This window comes from Hemiscyllium ocellatum, chromosome 32 (genome assembly GCF_020745735.1).
Source record: "Hemiscyllium ocellatum isolate sHemOce1 chromosome 32, sHemOce1.pat.X.cur, whole genome shotgun sequence".
Classification (NCBI taxonomy): Eukaryota; Metazoa; Chordata; class Chondrichthyes; order Orectolobiformes; family Hemiscylliidae; genus Hemiscyllium; species Hemiscyllium ocellatum.
The window spans coordinates 12,766,793-12,787,138 of NC_083432.1; positions in this window are offsets into that span (position 1 = coordinate 12,766,793).

A 20,346-nucleotide genomic window follows, 5' to 3' on the forward strand; every position below is an offset into this window, starting at 1 on the left:
AAATTAAGTAAATACACTTTCTTCAACAAATAAAAAGATAATAATAGCACTGCTACAATGCCTTTTTTTTATAGATTATTACTATGAAAAGCTTTATGGCCAGGTATACACTATACAAAATTAAATTTAGAATCTCACTAAAGAGTTTTAATCCCCAAGCTAAGTATATCATTGAGAAAATGTGGTTATTATTCAAACGAAATTACTCCCCATATGTAGAATAGAACAGAAACCAATCTTGGGATATTTATAACAACACTTACATTATTGTCACAGTCTCTGTATGGTTTAGCTGGCAAGTCCTGCCTATGACTGAGACAGCTATGGGTTGAAATCCCCTCTCCCAACTTGAAAGTATAAGCCAGAACATTGCAGTTATTAGGGATTAATATATCCTTGGTTTAGGATCCCGAGTATTGATATATAGTTGTTAAAATTTTAAAAGGTCAAATTAAACTCTGCAGACCTGTCACATTCAGTTGTGAATAGTGGTAGACAATTAAACAACTTACTGGAGGAGGATGCTCCACAAACATTTTTGCCCTCAGTAATGGGGGAGCCCTGTACAATAGTGTAAAGGATAAGGCTGAAGTATTCGCAACAATCCTCAACAAGATGTGCCAAGTGAATGATCTCAGATACCAGTTTTCAGCCAATTTGATGCACTCCACATGATATGAAGAAATACTGCAAAAGCACAGGCTCTACCAATATTCTGGCAATTGTACTGAAGACCTCTGTTAAAGAACTTGCTGCTCCCTAGCTAAGCTATTCCAGTACAGTTACAATACTGGCATCTACTCGACAATGTGAAAAATTGCCCAGGTGTGTCCTGTAAATAAATAGCAGAACAAATTAACCCAACTGATCACTGCCCCATCACTTTACTCCCATTATCAATAAAATGATGGAAGGGGTCATCAACAGTGCTATCAAGCAGCATCTGCTCAGCAACAACCTGTGAAGCCCAGTTTGGTTTCCACTAGGGCCACTCAACTCCTGATCTCATTATAGCCTTAGCTCAAACATGAACAAATAGAGCTGAATTCCAGAGGTGAGGTGACATCAAGGCCTTGACATCAAGGCTGCATTTGACTGAGTGTGGCAACAAGGAGCCCTGGCAAAACTGGAATCAATAAAAGTATCAGGGAGCAAACATTTGGTGATTGGAGAGATCTCTGGCACATAAGAAGATGGTTGTGATTGTTGGAGGTCAATTATTTCAGCTCCAGGACATCTCTGCTGGAGTTCCTCAGGGTAGTGTCTGAGGCCCAACCATTTTCAGCTGCTTCATCATCTTCCCTCCATCATAAGATCAGAAGTGGGGATGTTCGCCGATAATTGTACAATGTTCAGCACCGTTTACAACTCTTCAGGTTCTGAAACATTCTGTCTCCATATGTGGCAAACTTGGACAATATCAAGGTTTGGACTGACAAGTGGCAATCGATGCCTGCACCACACAAAGGCCAGGCTATGATTATCTCCATATAAGGGAATCCAACCATTGCTCTTTGATATTCAATTGCATCACAATCATTGAATCCCCCACTATCAACATCCTGGGGGATTCTATTAACCAGAACTGAACTGGACTGGTCATATTAACACAGTGGCTACAAGAGCAGGTCAGTGGCTAGGAATGCTGCAGTGCTTAACTCACTTCTTGACTCCCTAAAGGCTGTCCACCATCTACAAGACACAAGTCAGGTTGTGATGGTATAGTCCCCACTTGCCTGGATGGATAGAACACCAAGAACATTCAAGAAGCTCGACACCATCCAGGACAAAACAGCCCACTTGATTGGCACCACACCTACAAACACCCATTCCCTTCAGTCGCAGCAGTGTGAATTATCTAAAAGATGCATTGCAGAAATTTACCAAAGATCCTCAGACAGTACCTTGCAAAGCCATGACCACTTCCATCTAGAAGGACTAGGGCAACAGGTACATGGGAACACCACCACCTGCAACATTCCCTCCAAGTAACTCGTCATATAGATAGATTACTTACAGTGTGGAAACAGGCCCTTCGGCCCAACAAGTCCACACCGACCTGCCGAAGCGCAACCCACCCATACCCCTACATTTACCGCTTACCTAACACTGCGGGCAATTTAGCATGGCCAATTCACCTGACCCGCACATCTTTGGACTGTGGGAGGAAACCGGAGCACCCGGAGGAAACCCACGCAGATACGGGGAGAACGTGCAAACTCCACACAGTCAGTCACCTGAGTCGGGAATTTAACCTGGGTCTCAGGCGCTGTGAGGCAGCAGTGCTAACCACTGTGCCACCGTGCTGCCCACAGCCACCGTGCTGCCCACTGCCACCGTGCTGCCCACAGCCACCGTGCCGCCCACCAGCCACCGTGCCGCCCACCAGCCACCGTGCCGCCCACTGCCACCGTGCCGCCCACATCTTGACTTGGAAAATATATATCGCCATTCCTTCACTACCATTGGGTCAATATCCTGAAAATCCTCCTCAAAAGCATTGTGGGTCAACACAGCACAAATCTCAGAATAAAAACCACAAATTTTAAACAGAGATGAGGAAGAATGTCTTCTCTCAAAGGGTTGTGAACCACAGGAAATCCCGACTGCAGAGGGCTGTTGAGGCTGGGTCATTAAAGATATCCAGGGCTGAGATGGACAGATTTTTAATTAGGAATGAAATCAAGGGTTATGGGGAAAAGGCGGGAAAATTATGTTGAGAATAATTGGATCGATCATGGTCTTACTGAATGGCAGAACAGACTTAATGGGTTAATGGTGTTATAATGAAAGGCTCATCACCTTCTCAAGAACAAGTAGCGATGGATAATAAATGCTGCAGCAACAGCCAGAACTTTCCAAAACCCAATTCAATCTCTGACCACCTCCTCACAGACAGTCTTCTCCATGAGGTCCCAATTACCATTCAACATTTGCTTGAGCATAATGTCTTTTCCAGACTCGCCGGAACCAATTCCCAGATACTGACCACATTACTAACCAACTTCTGCTATCTCTATAACCATGAACAGCTGGGCTGCAACAGTACGGGATTCGCTTTGGAAGTTCAGGGGGCCCTCAATGGGCCGCACAGTCTCTTTCTGCACTGTAGGGCCTCTATGATTCAATAATACTCTTTCCCAGTAATTAAGCATCTAAAGAACCTTTTGATCAGACATAACTTTCAGGCTTGGCCCCACAAATAGATGAAAGATTGATTGGTCTGTTTTCCTTCTAATACAAGTTGACACCTTTGACACACAGTTCCCAGTTCACAGCTGCAAACAGAATTGATAAAAGGATTAAAGTAAAAATCTAGAAAATTTATAAGGAGGTCTATCCTTACTCTTAGGCTTGGTTTGCTCTAATGCCCTTTAATGTTGACCTGGTTGATAATCCTTAGCTGCTCCACTCAACCAGTAATCTAGACTTAGAGAAGTGAAAGTAATTCCAAATCTTTGTTTTCGGTGTATATGTTACTACAATTTGGTACAGACAGTTGTTACTTTCTCAATCTGCATATCTTTTCATTCTGATCGGTCGCTATTGAAATCTTCATTTGTCATATCACTGACTCACTTTCCTTCTACAAATATATTCTTGGTTTGCATGATCAATGGCAATCTTAGAAAAATGAGCACATGATTTTATGCAGTCCAGTCTGAATTCCCAAGATGCAGATTCTCTACCTCAGGAAGCCAACAAAATTAAAATTCCTGTCCCCTTTCATAACATATTTTCAAACAAAGATTGCATATATTTTTCTTGTACCTATATCTTTCTGTGAGTATCATGCTGTGAATGTATCTGTCTTTTTTCCCTCTGCTCAACAATACTGGTCCCATTGAGGAAGATTAGCCTCAAGTCACATGCTTTGCTTTGATGGCTTTCTAATTTGCTCTGAAACTCCAGGGAGTAAGCTTGTCATTTTTCTTCCTGAGCAACTAAAGTTGGATTTCAAGCTTTGTAACAGCTGCAGGAAATCCTCTTCAGTTACTAATGACCACACGTGATACATGCCCTGCTTTCTCGGTCAAAACATCACCTCAGGGAAAATCTGAAAAACAATTTGAACTTAAGGAGATTTAAGTTGCTGTGACATTGATATAAAGGCATCAATGGGTCAGATAAATCATGGGTGTTTCTTCAAAGGCCTAGCTTAAACACCAAGACCATGCTTAGCCCCCACATTAACTTTAAAAACAAAAGACTCTCAGAAATATGTATTTACCTATCCAATATACTACCATGTCATCAGAAATTGCTATCTCCCATACCCAACATTGCTATCTCCCATACCCAACACTGTCAATTTCCTTCCAAATTTAATCAGCCAAGATGTGCTTCAGTGAAGCAGTAAAAATTCGTCAAGTGGTTGTCCCATTTTGTCTCTGGTGATTCCATGGCATGATGGCTCATTGCTTAGCACTGTTACCTCACAGCACCAGGGACCAGTTGCCTCAGGCGACCGTATGAAGTTTGCATGTTCTCCCTGTGTCTGCATGGGTTTCCTCCCACAGTCCAAAGATGTGCATGTTAGGTGGATTGGCCATGCTAAATTGTCCATAGTGACCTGGAATGTGCAGGCTAGGTGGCTCAGCATGGGAAATGCTGGGTTACAGGGCTAGGTGGGTCTGGGTGGGATCCTCTTCAGAGAGTCAGTGTGGACTTGATGGGCTGAATGACCTACTTCTACACTGTAGGGACCCTATGACTGGTATGTGATTAGATTGTCCAGCATCATTTAAGCTTTATTGAAAAGTGTGGCGCTGAAAAAGCACAGCAGGTCAGGCAGCATTTGACGAGCAGGAGAAACAACATTTCAGGCATAAGCCCTTTATCAGGAATGTGGTGGGTAGGGAAAGGGGCTGAGAGATAAATAGGAGGGTGGGGTGGGCCTGAGGGGAAGGTAGCTGGGAAAGCAATTGGTAATTGCAGGTGGGGGGGTGGTGATGGCGATAGGTCAAAGCAGAGGGGTGAATTGGATAGGTGGGAAGGAGGATGGAGGGTGGTGCCTAACTGGAAAGTTTGATCTGGGATGAGGTGAAGACAAGGGAGATGAGGAAACTGGTGAAATCGAAGTTGATGCCGTATGGTTACAGGGTCCCAAGGCGGAAGATAAGGTGTTCTTTCTCCAGGTATCGGAAGGCTAAGATTTAGCAGTGGACGAGGCCCAGGACTTGCACGCCCTTGGCGAAGTGTGAGGGGGAGTTGAAGTCATTGGTTACAGGGCAGTCAGGTTGCTTAGTGCATGTGTCCCCGAGATATTCACTGCAATGTTCTGCGAGTTGGCGTCCTGTCTCCCCAGCGTAGAATAGACCACATCGAGAGTGACAGACTCGGTAAATGAGATATTTGGATGTGCAGGAAAATCTCTGCCGGATATGTCAGGATTCTTTGGAGCCTTGGGGTGCTGGTGAGGGAGAGGTGTGGGCGTCAGTTTTACTCCTTTTGCAGTGGTGATATGCTGGAGGGCATTGTTGACGACATAGGAGAAATCTTTCTGAAGCAAAAGGTGGACATTTCAGGAAAAAGAGAAAATGCTGAGCAGTACGTAACACATTCTGATGACAGAAGCACTACTTGTTTCATTTTCAGCAGATGCTAAACATTTAGCAGTATATTCTGTTTTCCTATGAAGTCATCTTTGCTGGCATGATTCTTTTAATCATTGGATATGGTTGTCGTTGGCTGGGGATTTAAAAGATCACTGCCCAACTTCTTATGAACTGTTCTTGGAAGCTCAGAGGATAGAAAACTACGTTCTAAGTATTACTGTCCTATCTGAGTGAACAATAAAGGTGACTCAGTGCCTTCAGAAAATCAACTAAAAACCACCATTTATACTTTGCCTCATGAAAGCCATTGAACAATGCAGTAACTTTAGTAAAACAACAATTAACCAAAAAAGTAATTAACTTGCCTCAAAATTGGTTGATAACTGGCTAGTTTATCATTTTATTTCATTTATCCCTGAACCATTCTTGTTTGTCTGTCTGTCTTTTGTCTGGATGGGACTGAAAGTAAAGGCTTTTGGGTTTAAAATATAGACCAATTAAGTTACTTTGTTGTTTACTCCTTTTTTGCTCTGCTAAACTTACTGCATTGTCAATAAATTGTTTATATTTTTGGTAATGACACAAACCAATATCTAGAATTGATAATCTGTTGAATCTTGAATAGATTATTCAAAAATCTGGTTAGGAGCCCTTGGAGTGAATTATGGATGTTTTTGATGGTTGTAATTTTACTGTGCTCTGAAATCTGAGAAATGCAGATTCGATTTGACTGTCTGTCTCCAATCTGTAACAGTGCAAACCTTACTTCTATCCCAAACCCAAATCATTGTCAATTATTTTTCTTATTGGATGGAGGTTAGTAGACATCTCTCCATAATAGCAGATGTGATGGTAAAACCTTTGAAAATCATTTAAAACTGATATTGACAAGGTGTTTATGAGACAAAGATATTAAGACATAGGCTGGTCTATAGAGTGAAAGTACAGGATCTAATTAAACAGAAGTACGAGGGGCTGAATGGAGTCCTTTACTTTCTACGTGCTTGTTATATGTGTGATTTTAAGTTAATGGGCAGGGACAAAGTGCCATAAGATAAGTTATGATTTCCTGCCCAGTATTTATAGAGATATGCAGTGGTCACTAGCTCATGTTGCAATGGCCCCCTCAGTTTGCACAAACTGCAGCTTAACCAGAATGATTTGTAATTCCATTCCCATCAAACAAACATTCCCAGGACACATGACTAGCACAATGTAGCAGATTTTAATCTTTTCTGTGCCCTGTTGTAAGGATTCCAAGAATTGCTTTCACAATATTACCAGAATAAATTATTCACTAGGACTAAACTTCGCAGTCCATAGTAACTCAATAAAACGGCAGCTTACCTGGTGATGACTAAAGTGTTTCAGTTTATTGCATTCCCTCGGGATCTTAATAGTGCTGTTTGTCTCACTGGAATTTCATCTAAAAAGCAAATAAATGAATATGTTATGAAGGTGCTTATTTCTGTGTTCAAATTTGAAGTTAATCTTTTGATTCACTTTTAACAGGGAGTTTTAAATCACCGTAATGTGATTTCAAATGGTTTCAGAAGCCAACCCTGCAAGGTAGCCCTGAATCTTCTAAAATTTGGCTATTATTGCCCATCTCTAATTGCCCTTAAACTGGCAATGGCTTGCTTAGCTTTTCCAGAGAACAGTTTACAAATAAACCATATTCTAGTTGGTTTGCAGTCACAATATAGGATGCACCATAGATATGCATATTCAGCTGCAACGTGGCTTGGTACAGCAATTACTCTGTCCAGGATCATAGTGAGACAGATGGACAGAGAGTTGTGAACACAGCCCAGTCCATCACACAAGCCAACCTTCCATCTAGACTTCTCACTGCCTTGGGAAGGCAGTCAACATAATCGGACACCCCTCCCACCCCGGTTATAATCTCTTCCATCAGGCAGAGCTTAAACACATATAGAGTCGTAGAGTTTTGTACAGCATGGAAACAGACCCATCGGTCCAACTTGTGCATGCCAACCGGATATCTTAAATTAATCTAGTCCCAGATGCCAGCATTTGGCCCATATCCCTCTAAGCCTTTCCTTTTCATATCTGAAAAATGTGTTGCTGGAAAAGCGCAGTAGGTCAGGCAGCATCCAAAAAGCAGGAGAATTGACTTTTCGGGCATAAGCCCTTCTTCAGGAATGAGGAAGTTGTGTCAAGCAGGCCTTAAACATCGATTCTCCTGCTCTTTGGATGCTGCTTGACCTGCTGCGCTTTTCCAGCAACACATTTTTCAGCTCTGATCTCCAGCATCTGCAGTCCTCACTTTCTCCTAGTTTCCTTTTCATATTCCCATCCAGATGTCTTTTAAATGTTATAATTGTACCAAGCCCCTCCACCTCCTCTGACAGCTCATTCCATACACGCACCACCCTCCACGTGAAAATATTGTCCCATTGATCCCTATTAAATCTTTCCCCTCTTAACTTAAAACAATGCCATCTAGTTTTGGATTCCCTTACCCAAGGGAAGAGATGTTGGCTACTCACCTTGACTGTTAACATTTGCATTACACAAATGCCAAACTATGACCATCACCAATAAGAGACAACCTAACCACTGCCCCTTGATATTAGATGGTGTGGCCATCACTGAATTCTCCATTATCAACATCCTGGGGGTTACTATTAACCAGAAACTCATCTGGACTCACAGCTTCCAACCTCATAGTTCAGGAACCTTGCACCGCCCGGTCCTAACTCCTACCCAAGATCCACAAGCCTGACCACCCCAGCTGACCCATCGCCTCAGCCTGTTCCTACCCCACCTAACTCATCTCCACATACCTTGACACTGTCCTATCCCCTCTGGTCCAGGAACTCTCCACATATGTTCGGGACACCACCCACACCCTCCACCTCCTCCAAGACTTTTGTTTCCCTGCCCCCCAACACCTCATCTTCACCATGGCCATCCAGTCCCTCTATGCATGACTAGGACCTCCAATTCCTCTGTACCCTTCCACTGACACTTTCATTTGTGTGCCTGAACTGGTCCTCACCCTCAATAATTTCTCCTTTGAATCCTCCCACTTCCTCCAGATGAAATGAGTAGCCATGGACACCCACATGGGCCCCAAGCTATGCCTGTCTCTTTGTCAGCTATGTGGAACAGTCCATCTTCTATAGTTACACCAACACCATTTCCCACCTTTTCCTCTGTTACATTGATGACTTTATCGCTGCCACCTCATGCTCACATGAGGAGGTTGAACAGTTCATTAACTATACCAACACATTTCACCCCAACCTTAAATTCACCTGGACGATCTCAGACACCTTCCTCCCCTTCCTGGACCTCTCCATCTCTATCAATGGGGTCCCACTCAACATTGACATCTTCTACAAACCCACCGACTCCCACAGCTACCTGGACTACACCTCTTCCCACTCTGCCTCCTGTAAAAATGCTATCCCATATTCCCAATTCCTCCACCTCTGCTGCAGCTGCTCCCAGGAGGCCCAGCTCCACCACTGAACACACCAGATGGTCTCTTTCTTTAAAAATTGCAATTTCCCCTCCCAGGTGGTCGATGACGCCCTCCAGCGCAGCTCGCCCACTTCCTGCACGTCTGCCCTCAAAACTCACCCCTCCAACCGCAACAAAGACAGAAATCCCCCTCCCAGTCCTTACCTTCCACCCCACCAACCTCCGTATGCATCGCATCATCCTCCACCATTTCTGCCATGTACAAACGACCCCACCACCAGATATATATTTCCCTCCCTACCCCTATCAGCCTTCTATAAAAACTGTTCCCTCCATAACTCCCTTGTCAGGTCCACACCCCCCAACACCCACCCTCCCCTCCAGGCACCTTCCCCTGCCACTGCAGCAATCACAAAAGCTACACCCACATCTACCTCCTGACCTCCATCCAAGGCCCCAAAGGAGCCTTCCATATCCAAAGTTTCACCTGCATTTCCACACATGTCATTTACTGTATCCATTGCTCCTCTACATTGAAGAGACAGGACGCCTATTTGCAGAGCACTTCTGAGAACATCTCTGGGTCACCCGCCCTAACCAATCCCATCACCCCGTGGCTGAACACTTCAACTCTCCCTCCCATTCAGCCAGGACATGCAGGTCCTGGGCATCCTCTATCACCACTCCCTAACCATCCGACGCCCGGAGGAAGAACGCCTCATCTTCCACCTCGGGACCCTCCAACCTCATGGCATCAATGTGGATTTCACCAGTTTCCTCATTTCTCCTCCCCCACCTTACCCTAGATAAAATCTTCCAACATGGCACCACCCTCATGACTTGTCCTGTTTGTCAATCTTCCTTCCCACCTATCCACTCCACCATTCCCTCTGACCTATCGTCAATACCCCCCACCTCCATCCACCTATTGCACTCTCAACTATTGCAACTCCAACAACACTCAAGAACCTTGACACCATCCAGGACAAAGCTGCCCACTTAATTGGAACCATATCCACAAACATCCATTCCCTTCACCACCAATGCTTAGTAGTAGCAGTATATACTGTCTACAAGATGCACTAGAGAAATTCTCCAAAGATCCTCAGACAGCACCTTCCAAACGCACAATAAATTTCATCTGGAGGGACAAGGGCAGCAGATAGATGGGAACACCACCACCTGCAAGTTCCCTTTCAAGCCACTCATTACCCTTCACTGCCACTGGCTCAAAAGCTGGAATTCACTCCCTAAGGGTGTTGCAGGTCAAAGCACAGCAGGTGGACTGCAGCAGTTTAAAAGGGCAGCTCACCACCGCTTTCTCAAGGGCATCTAGGGATGAACAATAAATGCTGGTCTGCCAGTGATGTCCATATCCCACACATGAATTAAAAATAAAACCATATCCAGGCCCCTTGTGATTTTATAAACTTCTATAAGATCGCCCCCCACCTCTGATGCTCCAGAGAAAATAGCCCCAGCCTAATCAGCCTCTTCCTATAGCGTAAACCTCCAACCCTGGCAAACTCCATGTAAATCTATTCTGAACCCTTTCAAGTTTCACAACATTTTTCATATATCAAGGAGCCCAGAACTGAATGCAGTTTCAAAAGTGACTGAACTAATGTCCTGTACAGTTGCAACATGACCTCCCAACTCCTATATTCAATAAAGGCAAGCATACCAAATACCTTCTTCACTACCATGTCTACCTGTGACACTAAGTCAATATGGCATTTAAGAACAGCTTCTTCCTGCTGTTATCAGACTTCTGAATGGAGCTCTCAAATTTTAAACTTAATGTTGATCTTGCTCTTTGTCCACCTTCTGTGCAACTGTAACATTGTATTCCTCGCTCTATTCTATTACCGTTATGCACTTAGTAAGGTATGATCTGCCTGTACTGGACAAAAAAACAAACCTTTCACTGTACCTAGGTACATGTGATATTAGTAAACCAATTAAAAAAAATGTGGGCCAGTCCAGGTAAAGATGGCAGACTTCCTTCCCTAAAGGGTATATTAGTGAATGGCTGTCATTGTAGCAGATTTTACTTTAAATTCTAGTTTTTCGTTATTGAATTTGAATTTCACCATCTCCTGTGCTGGGATTTGAACCCATAGTCCCAGAGCTTTAGCATGGGGCTGTACATTACTAATCCAGTGACACTACCACCTCCCCTTCTACAAATGAAAGATAACCTCCAAAGCAGTAAATTGAATAACTCAGGTGAATGATAACACAAAAGTTTATAACTAATGCTTTTAGAGACATTTTCTTTGAACATCTTTATTAGCTATAGAAATATTAGATTTGGCAAAAGACTTGTTGACTGAGATAAAATGTATCCAATTGGGGAATGAAGATTCTCCATTTGAGGCTGGAAGGAAATTATCCTGGTAATTTCACCTGGTTAGTGACCTGTGCACAGTATGGTGGGAGGAAGTTAGAGGTAGGAGGTCATGTGATAAAATCCCCAGGAATCTACTGAACCAGAGTTGGCAATTCCAATATTTCTGGCTGTTTTTAATCACAAGGAGGATTTGTGCAGGATGGAAACTTAAGTGATTTATCAGAAAATATCCATTCTCTTGTTTTATTTTGTCTTTTTACATAGAAACATAAGAATCAAAAGCAAGATGAGAGTCATGGAGGTTGAGCAAACTGATCATAGCATCAAGTCATAGGAAGCCATTCAAAAAAGAGGGAGAAAAGAAAAATGTAGTTGTGTTAAGGGATAGTATAGTCAGGAGAATAGACATTGTCCTCTGTGTCCAGGATTGTAATAATCTCGGGATTACCACGTAAGCCATAAGTTAATTTGTACAGGGTCAACAAGACTAAAGAGGGAAATGTGTGGCTCAAAGATTGATATGGAAGAAATGGGTTTAAATTCAGGGGATGTTGGCACCAGCACTGGAGAAGGAGAGAACTGTTCTGATGGGATGGGCTCCACTTGGAAAACTCTGGTTTTGGTGTCCTGGATAATCACATAACTCAGGCTGTGGACAGGGCTTTAAACTAAATTGTAATGGGCGGTAGGTTCAGTCACATGGAAAATTTCAAAAAAAAATGTTAAATGTTAGTAAGAACTCAGCCGAGGTTATTGAAGTTTCCTGAACCAGCAATAAGAGAGAGAGTATGGAAAGGGTCAGGAAACTAATTTCAGGCATAGCAGATAAGGGAACAACTATAATAAGGGGGCACTCAATGCAGGAGTGAGGGTGTTGTATTTAAATACACACAGTGTTAGAAATAAGGTAAATGAATTTGTAGTGCAGATTGAAATTGGCAGGTACAATGTTGTCAGTATCACAGATATGGCTGCAAGGGGATCAGGTCTGGAACTAAATATCCAAGGATACATGTCCTATTGAAAAGACAGGCAGAGGGGCAAGGGGCTGGGATTTCCCTGTCAGTAAGGAATGAAATTAATTCAATAGCAAGAAGCGATATAGAGTCGGGAGGCAGAGTTGAGGAACTGCAAAGGGGAAAAGACACCGAAGGGAGTTATGTAGGCCCCCTAGCAGTTTTTAGAATGAGGGGCAGAAAATAAATCAGGAGATGGAAAGGCATGTAAAAAAGGCACTATTACAATAATCATGGAGGACTTCAATATGCAGGTAGACTGGGAAAATAGATTGGAAGTGGATCCCAAGAAACGAAATCTGTGGACTGTCTGTGAGATGATCAGGGACAGCATAAAAGCAAAATAAAAGTACATAATGTGCGAAGATCTGTGGGTATTCAGAGGATTGAGAAGCCTTTAAAAGCCAACAAAGGATAACTAAAATGGCAATAAGGGGGGAGAAGATGAAATATGGGATAAGCTTGTTAGTAATATAAAAGAAGATTGCGAGAGTTTTCTTACACATATAAAAGGTAAGAGAGAAGCAAGAGTGGATATTGGACCACTGAAAAATGATGCTAGTGATGTAATAATGAGGAACAAAGAAATGGCGGAGGAACTGAATGTGTACTTTGCCCCTGTGTTCACAATGGGAGATACCAATAGCATACCAGATGTTCAAGAAAATTGGGCAGAGGTAAGTGTTGTGGCCATCACTAAGAAGGAGGAGCTGGGAAGCTGAAAGGATTGAAGATGGCTAAACCACCCAGACCAGTTGGACTACACCCCAGAGTTCTGAAGGAGATAGCTGAGGGGATTGTAGAGGCATTGGTGGTGATCTTTCAGGAATCACAGGGGTCAGGGAGGGTCCCAAAGAAAATTACTAATGTTATATCCCTTTTTAAGAAGTAGGGTGAGACAGAAGGCAGGAAACTATAGGTTGGTTGGCCTGACCTCAGTTTTGGTAAGATTTTAGATTTCATTACTAGGGATGAGCTTGCGCTTTACTTGGATAAATTGGTAAAATAGGGCTGAGTCAGCACAGCTTTGTCAAAAGGAAGTTATGCCTGGGAAATCTGTTAGAATTCTTTGAGGAGGTAATGAGAAAGTTAGACAAATCTGTGGCAGTGGCCATTATCTGTTTGGATTTCCAGAAGGCCTGTGACAAGGTGCTACTCACAAGACTGCATAAGAGCCCATGGTGTTAGGGCCAAGGTACTGGCATAGATAGATGATCTGCCGACTGGCAGAAGGCATAGTCTAGGAATAAAGTGATCTTTCTCAGGATGGCAGCCGGTGACTGGTGGAGTTCCGCAGGGGTCCATGTTGGGACAACTATTCATGTTATACATTAACGAGTTGGATGAAGGAACTGAGGGCATTGTTGCTAAGTTTACAGAGGACACAAAAAAAAAGATGGAGGGACAAGTTGTATTGAGGAACTGGGGAGACTGCAGAAAGTCTTGGACAGGCCAGGACAGTGGGCAAAGAGATGGCAGGTAGAGTATAATGTGAGAAAGTGTGAGGTAATGCACACTAGTAGGAAGAATAGAGGTGTAGACTGTATTCTAAATGGGGAAAGGCCTTGGAAATCTGAAGCATAAAGGGACTTGGGAGCCCTAGTTCAAAATTCTCTTACGGTTCACATGTAGATTCAGTTTGCAGTTAGAAAGGCAAATGCAATGTTAGCATTCATTTCAAGTGGGCTAGAATACTCACCATGGATGGCACTGTGCCTCAATGGTTAGCACTGCTGTCTCACAGCACCAGGAACCTGGCTTTGATTCCACCCTTGGCCAACTGTCTGTGTGGAGTTTGCACATTTTCCCTGTGTCTGTATGGCTTTCCTACAGACACTCCAGTTTCCTCCCACAGTCCAAAGGTGTACATGTTACATGGATAGGCTATGTAAATTGCCCTGTAATGTCTAGGTATGTGTAGGTTAGATGTGTTAGCCACTGGAAATATAGGGTTGTGGGGATTGGTCTGTATGTAATACTCTTTGGAGATTTAGTGTGGACGTGTTGGGCCTAATCGTCTATTCCCACACTGCAGAGATTCTATTCTATAGCATGCATGAGCAGAGATATACTGTTGAGTCTATATAAGGCTCTGGTCAGCCCCCATTTGGAATTGTGTGAGCAGTTTTGGGCCCCACCTTTCTAAGGAAAAATGTGATCGAGTTGGAGAGGAGATTTCCAAGAATGATCCCAAGGTTGAGGGAATTGTCAAATGAGGAGCAATTGAGGACTTTGGGTCTATACTTGATGAAGTTTAGAAAGATGAAAGAAGATCTCATTGACACTTACAGAATCCTGAGGGGCTAGGATAGAGTGGACATGGAGATGATGGTTCTGACAGTAGGACAGACTAGGACCTGAGGGCACAACCTTAGATTGAAGGGAGATTTAGAACTGAGATGAACAGGAAGATCTCACAAAAAGATTTGCTTTGTGGACATTGTTACATTTTGTTATTTAAGACTGTTCGTACCTGAAAAGGTTAACTGACATCACAAGATGAAGTTTGCTCCTTGGAATAGTTCCTGGAAGGAGTTTGGTTTGTGTCCAAGGATATGTTTACTGATGGTGTATTGTGTCTCAGTGACTGTTCTGATTGTTAAAATGTGCAGCTATAGTGGAATTTTAGTGGGCGGCACGGTGGCACAGTGGTTAGCACTGCTGCCTCACAGCACCTGAGACCCGGGTTCAATTCCTGACTCAGGTGACTGACTGTGTGGAGTTTGCACGTTCTCCCCGTGTCTGCGTGGGTTTCCTCCGGGTGCTCCGGTTTCCTCCCACAGTCCAAAGATGTGCGGGTCAGGTGAATTGGCCATGCTAAATTGCCCGTAGTGTTAGGTAAGGGGTAAATGTAGGGGTATGGGTGGGTTTCGCTTCGGCGGGTCGGTGTGGACTTGTTGGGCCGAAGGGCCTGTTTCCACACTGTAAGTCTAATCTAATCTAATCTTAAGACACAGATGAGGAGGAATTTCTTCCCTCAGAAGATAATGAATCTGTAGAATTGTTTACCACAGAGGACTGTGGAGGTTGGGCCATTAAATTTTTTCGAGGATGGGATGGATAGGTTTTTAATCTGTTAACCAAGGCTTATCCAGAAACTGCACGAAGGTGGAGTCGAGGATTATCAGATCAGCCTTGATCTTGCTGAATGGTGGAGTAGACTAGATGGGCTGAATGGTCTTTGTCTTATGATAATGTATACTTAATCTGAAGTTGACCATCATGCATCTGAGATTTCATGTAACTAGCTCCTAGGTAAAATGTAATAAATCTGTTTACTGTTCATCAGGGTAGAGCCCATCTTCTGTTGAAGAATTCATGTGGGCATCCTTCCCCACAAAAAGTCTGTAGCAAGAGGGATCGATTATAATGAATCCCAGGTATCCCAGACAGTTCCAGCAGAAACCAATACATAACAACAGTTGCTGCAGTCCAAAGCAATTCATTATGTATCTGTTCTACAAGTTTCGGGGAGACCAAAGAAGCTAAGGTGGCTGGTTCATCTGTAAAAGATCGTTGACTTACTAATTAAAAGTCACAACTTACAGCAGCTGCTGAAGCAATATGTATACTGGTTTTCTTCAGGCTGGAAGGGGCTCACTGCAAAGAACAGAGAGAGGTCACCTATGCTGGTGATAGTGTGAAGGCTTCTCTGTATTCTGTTCACAGCCTGAAGTGGTTCAGCTACCCGTGAATTGGTAGGCAAGAGGTATTTGTCATTAATAACTGGTCACTAGTCCACAGTCCAATCGTTACCAAAAGGTCCATCTGTACACAAACCCTTGGCTCCAATTTGTCTGTAACCACAATTTAACTCTGGGCCTTCAATGAGTGTCAATTTACTTCCAGTTAAAATGTGCAGCAATCCTTGAAAACAGTTTTTTTAAACACTTCTGCTCTCATTCCTGTCCATAATTTTAAAAAAAGCACCAAAATAAAAAGATACTGTCTCTACAATTAATGATCAATGCTTTAATTATTTTAACTCCAAAATAGCATTCAAATGTCATATAAGAAAACATCTTTAAAAAGGTAAACCTTTAATCAAAGGAAGGCTGAGATATTTCCTCCAATATCCGCAACGCAACATGAATTATTTAGCACTTAATTTACAGGGGAAGGAAACATGCTCAAACTAAAGCCATTCCTCCCTCATTTACAAATCACCAAGTGCCTCACAGACTCATGGAAACACATGACACATGATATAGATATATACAGAGGGATCTATTTCAGTAAAGCCATCTGACGAAAACATAGAATTTCCAGATGCTTCTCCAGTAATTCCACCAGATTCTGCAGACATCCATTTCAAATGTGGAGAGAAATCAGAGTTGACATTTCAGGTCCAGTGACCCTTCCTCAGAACTGTTAACTCTGCTTTCTTTTCATAGATGCTGCCAGACCTGCTGAGCTTTACCAGCAATTTCTGTTTTCATTTTTGGTTTCCAGCATCTGCAGTTCTTTCGGTTTTTCATCCATTTCCAAATGCTAATCTCTTCTAATGAAGGGCAAGTTCCCAACATCTGGCAACATAACAATGGTTCATGTTACATTGAGCATGACTGACTGATAAAGTGCAAACAAAATACATGTCTAACCTTGCCTTCTTTCAAGTTTGCCTATTTCTGGTTTGGATCTATGCCCCGACCTCCTGATGTAAATGAATTTGAATTATTTCTTCAAGGTTTGTGCGAAGATTTGTAGCTCGGGTGCTCGTTGTTGTGGTTCTGTTCGCCGAGCTGGAAGTTTTTGTTGCAAACATTTCGTCCCCTGGCTAGGAGGCATCATCAGTGCTCTGGAGCCTCCTGCGAAGCGCTTCTTTGATGTTTCTTCCTGTATTTGTAGTGGTCTGTCCTTGCCGCTTCCGGGTGTCAGTTTCAGCTGTCCGCTGTAGTGGTTGGTATATTGGGTCCAGGTCGATGTGTTTGTTGATGGAGTTTGTGGATGAATGCCATGCCTCTAGGAATTCCCTGGCTGTTCTCTGTCTGGCTTGCCCTATGATAGTAGTGTTTTCCCAGTCAAATTCATGTTGCTTGTTGTCTGAGTGTGTGGCTACTAGGGATAGCTGGTCATGTCGTTTCGTGGTTAGTTGATGTTCATGTATGCGGATTGTTAGCTGTCTTCCTGTTTGAATTATTTCTGTTTTCCGTGCTGTTTATCATCATATTCATCCATTGGGATTCCTCTAAAGTGCTTCCATTCAGGTTTCAACCTCCTTCTGATGCTGCTTGACCTTCTGTGCTTTTTCCAGCTCCACATTTTATCGACTCTATCCCTTTTACCAGCACCATGGCAATCATAGCACTCTCTAGGTGTGAAGGTCATGCCTTTTCCTAGCAGCAATGTTTTGCTAACTTCTTTAGTATCATTACAGACCTGCTTGCCTTATGTTGGGGAAATGTGGTCACGCCAATTACCCTCAGAGATTTTACCTGCTACCTCAGGAGTTTCATTACAGAGATCTGAAGCTGTGGTGAGAGTCTGCAACACTCTCTGACTGATCTCCATTCTTTGCAGAGGGTGCACGTGCCCTGATAAACCCTACTAGTTTGTCCTGTACCTACCAGCAGCTGGCCTGGACAAGCCCTAATTCGCAGCTGTTAAAACACAGAGGCTTCTTAGCCTCATCTTTTATTTCAGCACAAACATTTCTGTCCAAGGGAGGGCTCTCAGCATTTCCCTTTTCCCCCATGGCTGCTCAGTTTCCTATCACTCTCCCCATTTTCAGCCTATCCAGTCCTAAAAGTGAGGGTTTTTTTCAGAAACAGGGGTGTTTGGATCAGCCAGTGAGGCTGCCTGCCTGGACCCAGTCACTTTCTATTCTTCGAAGTTTGTCCTTATGTGAAAAAGCATAAAGTTTTTGAATGTCTCAAGAAGGATTATTCTCATCAGTGGCTTCTATCTTAAGTGTCCATACCCACTGAAAAGTTGCTTAAATCTTTTGAATTCCTGGCATATTTGGAATTTTCAATAGCATATCTTCATTAGTAAATGATTAGTTTACTTACAGTGTGGAAACAGGCCCTTCGGCCCAACAAGTCCACACCGACCTGCCAAAACACAACCCACCCAGACCCCTACATTTACCCCTTTACCTAACACTATGGGCAATTTAGCATGGCCAATTCACCTGACCTGTACATCTTTGGACTGTGGGAGGAAACCAGAGCACCTGAAGGAAACCCACGCAGACACTGGGAGAATGTGCAAACTCCACAGAGTCAGTCGCCTGAGTCGGGAATTGAACCCGGGTCTCTGGCACTGTGACGTAGCAGTGCTAACCACTGTGCCATCATGCCACCCACAAATGTTAAGCATATAAGCTAGCTTTCTATTACTGCCTTATAATGAATGGCTCTGATCCCAGGCAAAGGGGATTAAACCTCATGCACTTTCCCTGAAAGCTTACTCTGGCTTCCCTTCACTACTTATTCAATCTTTGTTCAGTTATAATAAGGTTAATGCAAAATCGATTCCTTTCTTCCAAGCAGCATGCATTTATATTTAAAAGCAACCAATTCAATCATGCCTTTTTAAGTTAAAAAAAAGGAGTAACATTCTTAAATACTAAATGTGTTTTGACATGGAGGTGAACCCTTTTGTTAATTAAACAAAACACCCAGAAAAGCTCACCTCACCTCATAATCTGTTAAAATATGAGTGATAGAGAGCTCCCAAATTCCATTATTTAAAGAAAATAGTATTAGTTTATTTTTAAATCTAAAAATGAACATTAAACAACAACGGTTCACAACTCTAACGTCCCCCTTTCTCTTAACTGCTTATTCTCTGCCTCCAACTCTATCACAAAATGCTGTTCCAGTAAGACACTTATTAAAATTACATCAACTTAATTTCAAAACAACACAGCCCCTGTCAGCTTTTTGACTTCACTCTTCCAGCTGTTGAATCAGATTAGATTACTTTCAGTGCGGAAACAGGCCCTTCGGCCCAACACGTCCACACCGACCCGCCAAAGCGCAACCCACCCTACCCCTACATTTACCCCTTACCTAACACTACGGGCAATTTAGCATGGCCAATTCACCTGACCCGCACATCTTTGTGACTGTGGGAGGAAACCGGAGCACTCGGAGGAAACCCACGCAGACATGGGGAGAATGTGCAAACTCCACACAGACAGTTGCCTGAGTCGGGAATTGAACCTGGGTCTCTGGCGCTGTGAGGCAGCAGTGCTAACCACTGTGCCACCATGCCACCAACGAATTCTTGGCGTTATCTTCTTTCTTTTTACTATGCGTATGTTTCATATGAAAAGAGACCTTTGAAAGAGAGGGTTTCCTAATTTCTTGGGTCTCTCTTGATGGCAGTTGCTCTCCCTCCAATTTTCAAAATTTTTATATCCCTAGCATCAGATCGTCTGATTGGTTTAATGTCAGCAAAACAATAAGTTCAAACTTGATTGGGTTTTGGTATCCAGGGGTATAATTTAAACTGGTTGGTTAAATTCTAATTGTTGTCAAACCAGAAACCAACTCGGGTATCCATTGTACAGCCCAATGTTACATATTTTCAATTTTCCAGTACACCCTGGGTCTGCCATCTAGTCAATCAGGTGCTTGTAAACTCTCAGTTCAGAATAGCATTCTGTCTCTCTTAAAGATACAGTACACACCTTCAACTTCATAACAAATGTAAAAATGAAATAGTACACATATGCATAGATTAGAAGCAAGAGTAAATCCAAAAAATGCAGATCAGTCTCTGAACAAATGTGAACAGGAACAAATGTGAAGACGTTGCAGCCATTACAAATGGCATCCATAGCACTAATGTTGGCAGTTGAGCAGTTGTTTTCAAATTCTTAGACTTTGCAGGTTGGCTAAAATTCTCTTATTCTGAATCCCTTCAATAGTGACAGAATTCCAGCATTCACAGTAAAAGAGAGTTTCCTTTTGTTTTACCTGTAGTGCAGGGGTGTTTAAAATTGAGGTTGCCAAAG